We start from the raw sequence: 12,065 nt of genomic DNA on the forward strand, positions 1-12,065 counted from the left end.
GGCAACAGCCCACAGAGTGGGGTTGGGAAGGTCCTAGAGGGGTCTGCGGTGTGCTCAGAACCCCCTCCTCCATCTGCTGATCTGAACTGGGGGTAGGAGTCTGGGCCAGATTTAGGGGGTATGCAAGCACACATGGGTGTCCTCGGGACACGCAGCCCCTCTCTGCCCCTTGAGCTCATCAAGGTGCAAGTCGGGGTCCCAGGCCAGGTTCTAAGCATGATTGGGCCAGGATGGGGGGTCATGGGCACAGTCAGATTCCCTCACTTTCGTCCCCAGAAACTGCATTGGGCAGGCGTTCACCATGGCTGAGATGAAGGTGGTCCCGGCACTCACACTGATGCGCTTCCGTGTCCTGCCGGACCGCACTGAGTCCGGCAGGAAGCCGGAGATGGTCATGCGCGCAGAGGGTGGACTCTGGCTGAGGTTGGAGTCCCTGGGTGCGAACCCACAGTGACTGTCGGATCCACCCACCCACCTTTGTAGATTCCCAGGAATAAATCTATGCTGACACCTCTGCTTGAGCCTCATTTACAGCCAGCATGGGGCTCCTGGGGACTGGTGGGATCCAAGAAAGCGGGGTGAGTGGGTGGGGGCAGGGTGATGTCTCTGAACCCAAAACCCTGACTGCCTTTCTGGCTGATCACGGGGCACCTAGGCCCTTAATGGGTTCTCCCAGATCCCAAGTAAAAACTTTCTCCTGTGGGCAGTAGGGAGCCCTAGGACATGTTTGAGCAGGAGAGAGAACAGGATTAAGAATGGATTTAAGGAGCAAGACTGAGACACTTATTTAGCGAGAAGCAACCACAGGGGCAGATGCCTTCATCTGTCCTGGGAATGTCCCCCCAAGACTGGAGTCCCCAGCTCAGAACAAAGGGAAAGGGTACAGTTTCCACCCTGGCAGGCTCTCAGAAATTTTTAGTTCCTTTTTCTGCCAACTTCCCACCCCTGTTTCTCCCCCTTCCGGTTGGTTCCCTCTGTGACTCTTCCCGTACCTTCAGAGGCATAGGATTTCAAGCCAGGCCGCTTGGGCTCAAGTCCTGGCCCTGCTGCGTGATTTGAGCAGGTTAATTCCTCTCTCTGTGACTCGGTTCCCTCAACCATATCATGGGGACAACAGTATTGCCTACATCCGGGTTTCCTGAGGTCTCAATATAAGGGACTCAGAACTGTGCCTGGCACACAATGAATGCTAAATATATGGGGCCATTATTATTTCCTCTCTCAGAAAGTCTGGCCGTTAAGGAATGTCGTCTTTCAAGATTGTTATTTCTACCATGACTTTAAAGGCTGTGTTTTGGAACTCAAAGGCAAAAATTCTAATATTGTGCTCTGTGAACAATCTCGTCTCCCTAAACGGTTGTGTATATAAGAGGTAATTTTTTTTTTTTTCTGAGGGCGGTGAAGGCACCTGACTATGTGGGTGGTAGGAGAATGAGAGAAACCTCAGTTAGTGTCTCAGAATAATATCCTGCTGCAAACACTGATCTCTTTTCATAGCCTAAGGGATGTTACATCATGAACCCTGTTGACTTCTCTAATCTCTTCTCTAGCTAATCTCCTGCCCTTGCTACACTCAGTTACTCTGGCCTTGATTCTGATCTCCAAATATATTATTTTTTCTCATTTGGGGCCACTGTATTGCCTTTGCATCTTTATCATAGATAAGTTGACTATATTTGTGTGGATCTATTTTGGGGGCTTTTAATTCTGTTCCGTTGACCTATTTGTCTTTTCTTTCACCAATGCAACAACACCTTGGTTACTGTAGCTTCACAGTAAGTCTTGACGTTGGATATTGTCTGTCCTCCAACTGTGTTCTACTGCTTCAAACGTTGTGTTGGCTATTCTGAGTCACTTGTCTCTCTATATAAATTTTAGAATTAGATTGCTGATATCCATTAAAAAAACTTTCTGATATTGTCATTGTGATTTTATTGAATCTATAGATTTAGTTGGGAAGAACTGACATCCTGACAATATTGAGTTTTTTGTCTTACAAGACATGCTGAAGGGAGTCCTGCATCTGGAAGTGAAAAGAGGATGATTACCATCATGAAAACATGCAAAAGTATAAAATCCACTGGCAAAGCAGATACACTTATAAGAAGAGAGAAGAATCAAATCTTATTACTATAGAAAACCGCCAAACCACAATCAGAAACAGTAAGAGTGGAAGAAAGGAATAAAAGATATACAAAATAACTAGAAAACAATTAATAAAATGACAGAAGCATGTTCTTTTGCATAATAACTTTGAATGTAAATAGATTAAATCCTTCACTTAGAATATATAGACTGGCCGAATGGGTTTGTTAAGTGACCCAACTATGTGCTTCCTACAAGAAACTCACTTTACCTGTCAAGAAACAATATAGACTTAAAGTGAAGAGATGGAAGAAGGCATTCTACCCAAGTGGAAACCAAAAGCAAATAGGGAGTAGCTACGTTTATATCAGATAAAAATAACACAAACACGGGATAACTTCAGCAAGAGCATCTAACAGTAGGAAATATATATGCACTTAGATATAGAAAACAAATATTATTAGATCTAAAAGGAGAGATAGACTCCCATACAATAGTAGTTGTGGACTTCAATAACCCACTCTCAACACTGGACAGGTCAACTAGACGGAAAGTCAACAAAGATACATTGTATTTAAATTTCAGTGTAGACCAAAGAGACTTAACAGACATTGACAGAATAGTTCATGCAACAGCTGCAGACCACACATTTTTTTCATTAGCACATGGAAAAATCTGGATACACCGAACATTGGGCTACAAAGCAAGTCTCAACAAATTTGAAGGTACTGAAATCACATCAAGTATACTTTCTGATGGCAAGGAAACAAAGATTGAAATCAATAACAAAAATAACTTTCAAAATCATACAAATACATGAAACTTAACATGCTCTTGCACAACTAATGGATTAATAAAAAATTAGGAAGGGCATTTAAAATTTCTTGTATCAAATGAAAGTTTAAATGCAATATATTAAAAGCTATGGAATACAGCAAAAGCAGTATTAAGAAGGAAGTTTATAGCCATAAACACCTACATCAAAAAAAGTAGAAAGATTTCAAATAAATAATCTAATGATGCACCTCTAGGGACTAGAAAAGCAAAAGCAAATGAAACTCAAGTTAATAGAAAAAAATGAAATAATAAAGGTTAGAGAAAAAACAAATTGAAAGTAAAAATAAAATACAAAAGATCAATAAAACAAAGAGTTGGGCTTGTAATAAACAAGATCAACAAGCATTTAGCTAGACCAAGTAAGAAAAAAAAGACTCAAATAAATGAAATCAGAATTGAAAAAGGAGACATGACAAGTGATACCACAGAAACACAAAGAATCATTAGAGTCTATTACAGTTGACCTTTAGGCAGTACATTGGAAAACCCAGCAAAAATATATAAATTCTTGGGCACATAAAACCTATAAAGAAGGAAACAAAAAGAAACAAAAAATTTAAACAGGCTAATTACAAGTAATAAAATATAATCAGTAATAAAAAATCTCTCATCAAAGAAAAGCCCAGGACCTGATGGCTTCACTGCTAAATTCTACCAAACATAAAAAAAAAAAAAAAAAAAAAAAAAAAAAAAGACTTAATACCAATTCTTCTCAAACGATTTTGAAAATCAAAGAAGAGGGAATTCTTCGTAAGTCATTCTATGGAGCCAGCATTATCCTTATACCAAAACCAGAATGGGACACAAGAAGAAAAGAAAAAACAGACTGCTATCTCTGATGAATATAGGTGCAGAAATTCTCAATAACATACTAGCAAATTAAATCCATCAGCAGATTACAAAGATAATTTACTATGATCAAGTGAGATTTATCCCAGAGATGCAAAAATGTTTTGATATATTCACATTAAAAATGACATCACATTATATTTATTGAAGAGCAACAGAGTGAATGGCAAAAACCATATGATCATCTCAATAAATGCAGGAAAAGCATTTGATAAAATTCAGCGTTTCTTCATGATAAAAACACTCAACAAAGTAGGTATGGAAAAACAAAACAAAAACAAAAAGTAGATATGGAACAAGCACACATAACATAAAGGATAGGCATGACAAATCACTGCCACCATCATACAAAATGGGGAAACACTGAAAGCTTTTCCCTTAAGAACTGGAACAAGAAAAGTATGCCCACTTTCAACACTTATATTCAAGTTAGTGCTGGAAGTCTTAGCTGGAGAAATCAGGCAAGAGAAATTAATAAAGGGCAAGGATGTCAAATTTTCCGTGTTTAAAGATGACATAATATGTGCATAGAAAACCCTAAGAGCTCCACCAAAACACTCTTAGAACTGATAAATTCAGTAAAGCAGCAATATTCAAAATCAACATACAAAAATCACTAGTGTTTCCATACACAAATGACGAGCTAGCAGAAAAAGAAAGAAAGCAATGCCATTTACAATAGGTGCATATGTGTGTATATAGTATTCAGGAATAAATTTAACCAAGTACTTGAAAGATCTCTGCAAGAAATACTATAAAACACTGATGAAAGACATGGAAAAGGTCACTAAAAAATGGAACATCATCCCATGTTCATGGATTGGAAGAAATAATATTGTGAAAATGACCCTACTACTAAAGCAATGTAGTGATAGAATTCAATTCCTATCAAAATATCAATGAGATTCTTCACAAAAATACAAAAAATTCTAAGATTCATGTGGGATCACAGAACACCCCCCAAATAGCCAAAGCTGTCCTGAGAAAAAATAACTTAGATGAAGATATTACACTACCAACTTCAAATTATATTACAATGCTATAGTAACCAAAACCATATAGTACTGGTATAAAAAGAGATACATAGGCCAATGGAACAGAACAGAGAACCCAGAAATAAATCCATGAATTTAGAGTCAACTAATTTTTGACAAAGTTGCAAAGACCATTCAGTTAGAAAGAAACAGTCTCTTTAATAAATAGTACTGAAGAAACTGGATCTTTATATTTAGAAGAATGAAACTAGACCCCTATCTCTCACCCCATTCAAAAATCAAATCAAGATAGATGTGTTAGGTAGGGTTCTGTAGAGGAGTGGAACTAATAAGATAGATGTATGAACCCCACTCCTGGTACCAAAATCTGTATTAGTGCTCTTCAGAGGGACAGAACTAGTAGGATAGATGTATATATAAAAGGGGGCTAATTAGGGAGTATTGAGTCACACGATCTCAAGGTGAGGTCCCACAGTAGGCTGCCTGCAAGCTGAGGAACTATGAAACCAGTGCAAGTCCCAAAGCTGAAGAACTTGGAGTTTGATGTTCAAGGGCCAGAAGCATCGAGCAAGGAGAAAGATGTAGGCTGGGAGACTCAGCCAGTCTAGCCTCTTCACCTTTTTCTGACTGCTTTTATTCTGGCTGTGCTGGCAGCTGATTAGATTGTGCCCACTCAGGGTGGCTTTGCCTTTTTCAGTCCACTGACTCAAATGACCTTTGACAACACCCTCACAAACACACTCAGGAACAATAATTCGCATCCTTCAATCCAATCAAGTTGACAGTATTAACCATCACGATAAACACTTAAATGCAAGACATGACACTTTGAACTAGTAGAAGAAAATATTTGGGAAACAATTCAGGGTGTTGGTCTGGGCAAGGATTTTTTGGATAAGACCTCAAAAGCACAGGCAAGAAAGGCAAATAGACAAATGGGATCATATGAAGCTGAAAAGCTTTTGCACAGTAAAGAAACAAATCAACAGAGTGAAGAGACAACCTACAGAGTGAGAAAAAATATTTGCAAATTATCTATCTTACAAGGGATTAGTCATGAGAATATATAAGGAACTTACACAACTCAATAGCAAAAACAAAACAAAACAAAACAAAAACCCAAAATGATTCCATTAAAAAATAGGCAAACTATCTGAATAGACATTTCTCAAAAGAGGAGATACAAATGGCAAACAGACACATTAAAAAATGAAATGCAAGTCAAAACCATTGTAAGATATCATGTCACCCCATTAACATGTGTAATTATTTTTATATCTTGGATTTCATTTGATATATATATATATATTTATATATTTTTTTATTGTACTTTAGATTCTGGGGTACATGTGCAGATCATACAGGATTGTTGCATAGGTACACACATAGCAATGTGGTTTTCTGCCTCCATCCCCCTGTCACCTACATGTGGCATTTCTCCCCATGTTATCCCTCCTCGACCTCTCTACCCCCCTGCTGCCCCTCTCTTGGCCCCCCCAACAGACCTCAATGTGTGATGCTCCCCTCCCTGTGTCCATGTGTTCCCATTGTTCAACACCCACCTATGAGTGAGAACAAGCGGTGTTTGATTTTCTGTTCTTGTGTCAGTTTGCTGAGAACTATGGTTTCCACATTCATCCATGTTCCTACAAAGGACCCAAACTCATCGTTTTTTATGGCTGCATAGTATTCCATGGTGTATATGTGCCACATTTTCCTTGTCCAGTCTATCATCAATGGGCATTTGGGTTGGTTCCAGGTCTTTGCTTTTGTAAACAGTGCCACCACGAACATACACGTGCATGCGTCTTTATAACAGAACGATTTATAATCCTTTGAGTATATGCCCAGTAATGGGATTGCTGGGTCAAATGGAATTTCTATTTCTAGGTCCTTGAGGAAGCACCACACCGTCTTCCACAATGGTTGAACTAGTTTACACTCCCACCAACAGTGTAAAAGTGTTCCTGTTTCTCCACATCCTCTCCAGCATCTGTTGTCTCCAGATTTTTTAATGATCGCCATTCTAACTGGCATGAGATGGTATCTCAATGTGGTTTTCATTTGCATTTCTCTAATAATCAGTGATAATGAGCATTTTTTCATATGTTTATTGGCCTCATATATGTCTTCTTTTGAAAAGTGTCTGTTCATATCCTTCTCCCACTTTTGGATGGGTTTGTTTGTTTTTCTTCTTGTAAATCTGTTTTAGTACTTTGTAGATTCTGGATATTAGCCCTTTGTCAGATGGGTAGATTGCAAAAAGCTTTTCCCATTCTGTTGGTTGCCAGTTCACTCTGATGATTGTTTCTTTTGCTGTACAGAAGCTCTGGAGTTTATTTAGATCCCATTTGTCTATTTTGGCTTTTGTTGCCAATGCTTTTGGTGTTTTAGTCATGAAGTCCTTGCCTATGCCTATGTCCTGAATGGTATTGCCTAGGTTTTCCTCTAGGGTTTTATGGTGTTAGGCCTTATGTTCAAGTCTTTAATCCATTTGGAGTTAATTTTAGTGTAAGATATCAGAAAGGGGTCCAGTTTCTGCTTTCTACACACTGCAAGCCAGTTTTCCCAACACCGTTTATTAAACAGGGACTCCTTTCCCCATTGCTTGTTTTTGTCAGGTTTGTGAAAGATCAGATGGTTGTATATGTGCGGCATTGCCTCCAAGGCCTCTGTTCTGTTCCATTGGTCTATATCTCTGTTTTGGTACCAGTACCATGCTGATTTGATTACTGTAGATTTGTAGTATAGTTTGAAATCAGGTAATGTGATGCCTCTGGCTTTGTTCTTTTTGCTTGGGATTGTCTTGGCTATGCAGGCTCTCTTTTGGTTCCATATGAAGTTTAAGGTGGTTTTTTCCAGTTCTGTGAAGAAGGTCATTGGTAACTTGATGGGGATAGTGTTGATTCTATAAATTACTTTGGGCAGTATGGCCATTTTCATATTGATTCTTCCTAACCATGAGCATGGAATGTTTCTCCATCTGTTTGTGTCCACTCATTTCTTTGAGCAGTGGTTTGCAGTTCTCCTTGAAGAGGTCCTTCTCATCCTCTGTTAGTTGTATTCCTAGGTATTCTATTTTCTTTGTAGCAATTGTGAATGGGAGTTCACTCATGATTTGGCTCTCTTTAGTCTTTTGTTGGTGTATAGATATGCTTGTGATTTCTGCACATTGATTTTGTATCCTGAGACTTTGCTGAAGTTGCTTATCAGTGTAAGGAGATTTTCGGCTGAGATGATAGGGTTTTCAAAATATACAATCATGCCGTCTGCAAATAGAGACAATTTGACTTCCTCTTTTCCTAATTGAATGCCCCTTTTTTTTTCCCCTTGCCTAATTGCTCTGGTTAGACCTTTCAATACTATATTGAATAGGAGTGGTGACAGAGGGCATCCTTGTCTAGTGCCAGATTTCAAAGGGAATGCTTCCGGTTTTTGCCCATTCAGTATGATATTGGCTGTAGGTTTGTTGTAAATAGCTTTTATTATTTTGAGATATGTTCCTTCGATACCTATTGAGAGTTTTTAGCATAAAGAGTTGTTGAATTTTGTCAAAGGCCTTCACTGCATCTATTGAGATAATCATGTGGTTTTTGTCTTTGGCTCTGTTTATGTGGTGGATTACATTTATAGACTTGCATATGTTGAACCAGCCTTGGATGTTCGAAAAGAAGCCAATTTGATTGTGATGGATAAGCTTTTCTATGTGCTGTTGCAATTGGTTTGACAGTATTTTATTGAAGAGTTTTGCATCTATGTTTATCACGGATATTGGCTTGAAGTTTTCTTTTTTGTTAAGTCTCTGCTGGGTTTTGGTATCAGGATGGTGTTGGTCTCATAAAATGATTTGGAAAGGATTCCCTCTTTTTGTATTGTTTGGAATAGTTTCAGAAGAAATGGTACCAGCTCCTCTTTGTATGTCTGGTAGAATTCAGCTGGGAACCCATCTGGGGGGATCTGGACTTTTTTTGGTTGGTAGGCTGTTAATTGCTGCCTCAACTTCAGCCCTTGTTGTTGGTCTGTTCAAGGTTTCAACTTCTTCCTAGTTTAGGCTTGGGAGGGTGAAAGTGTCCAAGAATTTATCCATTTCTTCCAGGTTTACTAATTTTTTATGCATAGAGTTGTTTGTAGTAATCTCTGATTGTAGTTTATATTTCTGTGGAGTCAGTGGTGATATCCCCTTTATCGTTTTTTATTGCATGTATTTGATTGTTCTCCCTTTTCTTTTTTTATTAATCTGGCTAGTGGTCTATTTTGTTGATCTTTTCAAAAAAATCAGCTTCTGGATGTATTGATTTTTTGAAGGAATTTTTGTGTCTCTATCTCCTTCAGTTCTGCTATGATCTTAGTTATTTCTTGTCTTCTGCTAGTTTTTTGAGTTTTTTTTATCTTGCTCCTCTAGCTCTTTCACTTTTGATGATAGGGTGTCAATTTTAAATCTTTCCTTGCTTCTCTGGTGGGCATTTATTGCTAGAAATTTCCCTCTAGACACTGCTTTAAAGGTGTCCTAGAGATTCTGGTACATTGTGTCTTTGTTCTTATTGGTTTTGAAGAACATCTCTATTTCTGCCTTTATTTCATTGTTTATCCAGTTGACATTCAGGAGCCAGTTGTTCAGTTTCCATGTAGTTGTGTGGTTCTGAGTTAGTGTCTTAATTCTGAGTTCTAATTTGATTGTACTGTGGTCTGAGAGACTGTTTGTTATGATTTCCATTATTTTGCATTTGCTGAGGAGTGATTTACTTCCAATTATGTGGTCAATTTTAAAGTTGGTGCCATGCAGTGGTGAGAATGTATATTCTGTGGATTTGGGGTGGAGAGCTCTGTAAACGTCTATTAGGTTTGCTTGGTCCAGATCTGAGTTCAAGTCCTGGATATCCTTGTTAATTTTCTGTCTCATTGATCTGTCTAATATTGACAGTGGAGCGTTAAAGTCTCCCACTATTATTGTGTGGAAGTCTAAGTCTCTTTGTAGGTCGTTAAGAACTTTATGTACCTGGGTGCTCCTGTATTGGGTGCGTCTATATTTAGGATCATTAGTTCTCTTGTTGCATTGATCCTTTTGCCATTATGTAATGCCCTTCTTTGTCTCTTTTGATCTTTGTTGGTTTAAAGTCCATTTTATCAGAGACTAGGATTGCAACTCCTTTGCATCTAGGTTTCTGAGCACTATTAATCCGTATAGTTTTTTGTTTCTTTATTTCTTCTTTTCTTTTCTTCTTTCTCTTTTCTTTTATTTCTGGTAATGTCTGTCTGTATTTGACATTAGGGTAATGCTGGCCTCATAAAATGAGTTAGGGAATATTCCCTCTGCTTCTGTCTTTCAAAAAAACACAGAAGAAAATTGGTATAATTTCTTCCTTAAATGTTTGGTAGAATTCATCAGCAAACCAATTGGGGTCTTGGCTTTCTGTTTTGGAAGGTTATTAATTATTGTTTCAATTGCTTTAGTAGATATGGACCTATTCCAATTATCTATGAGCACTTTCCTTTTATTCTTGTCTTTCCCCTTCTCATACCTTTTGGATAGACGGAAGGTGAAGGAGGGTATATTAATGTGATTCAAAATTATGCAGCTGATAAAAATTATGACATTGATGGAGAAATATAGGGCCTATATGCATTATTTAAATACCTATATAATAAGCATAAAACATGTTTATGCAGTAAGTACAAGGATTGAAGGACAATATGAAAAGCATAGTTAGGTAAATCTTACAAGTTATTTTAAAGGACTATTTAAGGTTGATCAAGCAGAGTGACATACAAGAAAGAAAACCAGTTTTTTTTTTTTTTTTTTGAGGTGGAGTTTTGATCTTGTTCCTCCAGGCTGGAGTGCAATGGCTCGATCTTGGCTCACTGCAATCTCTGCCTCCTGGGTTCAAGCGATTCTCTTGCCTCAGGCTCCCGAGTAGCTGGGATTACAGGCATGCACTACTTGCGGCTACTTTTTTTTGTATTTTTAGTAGAGATGAGGTTTCTCCATGTTGGTCAGGCTGGTCTCCAACCCCTGACCTCAGGTGATCTGCCTGCCTTGGCCTCCCAAAGTGCTGGGATTACAGGTGTCAGCCACCACGCCCAGCCTAGAAAACTAGTTTTAAATCAGTGACAATATCCTTCAATATTCGGCCAGTCTTGTGTTGCTGTAAAGAAATACCTGGCTGGGTATGGTGGCTCATGCCTGTAATCCCAGCATTTTGGGAGGCCAAGGTGGGAGAATTGCTTGAGGCCTGGAGTTTAAGACTAGCATGGGCAACAAAGCAAGACCATGTCTGTACAAAAAAACAAAACAAAAAAAACCACAAAACAAAAAAACCCGAATACCTGAGACTGGGTAATTTACAAAGAAAAGAAAGAGGCTTAACTGGATCGTGGTTCTGCAGGCTGTACGGGAAGCATAGTGGCGTCTGGCTCTGGGGAGGCCTCAGGGAGCTTTCACTCATGTTAGAAGGCAAAGCGGGAGCAGGCACATCGCATGGCAAAAGCGGGAGCAAGAGAGAAGGGGGCAGGTGCTCCACACTTTAAAATAACCAGATCTTGCAAGAACTCGCTAACATGAAGACTGCAGCAAGCCGTGAGGGATCCGCCCCCATGATCCAAACACCTCTCACCAGGCGCCACATCCAGCACTGGGGATTACAATTCAACATGAGATTTGGGCAGGGACACAGACCCAAACCACATCAACCCCTAATGCCAGCAGAACCACTGATAGCTTCGGGATCTTGAGAAAGGATTTTAAAACTCAAATAGTCCCAGCACCGTAATAATTACAAGAGAAAATCTAACTACAATGTTTGGAAGGAGCATCTACTCAATAATTGTGATTCTCCTCTCTGTTCTTGATCAATCCAATGTTTAATATAAAAATTCAAGGCCAGATGTGGTGGCTCATGCCTGTATTACCAGTACTTTGGGAGGCCGAGGTAGGTGGATCACCTGAGGTTGGGAGATCGAGACCAGCCAGACCAACATGGAGAAACCCCGTCTCTACTAAAAATACAAAATTAGCTGGTCATGGTGATGCATGCCTGTAATCCCAGCTACTCAGGAGGCTGAGGTGGGAGAATCACTTGAACCCAGGGGGCAGAGGTTGCGGTGGCGGAGATTGCACTATTGCACTCCATCCTGGGCAACAAGAGCGAAACTCTGTCTCAAAAAAACAAAATAAGTAAATAAAAATTCAAGTGAAGTAAAATTAAAGCATTGGGGAATGAGCTTGCCATGGGATATTAAGAAGCTTCTCAAGCACAACTGCCTAAGTTCAAATTACCACAGTTACGCCTAGGAGGAAGATGT

Source organism: Cebus imitator, unplaced genomic scaffold, assembly GCF_001604975.1.
Source record: "Cebus imitator isolate Cc_AM_T3 unplaced genomic scaffold, Cebus_imitator-1.0 Scaffold998, whole genome shotgun sequence".
NCBI lineage: Eukaryota > Metazoa > Chordata > Mammalia > Primates > Cebidae > Cebus > Cebus imitator.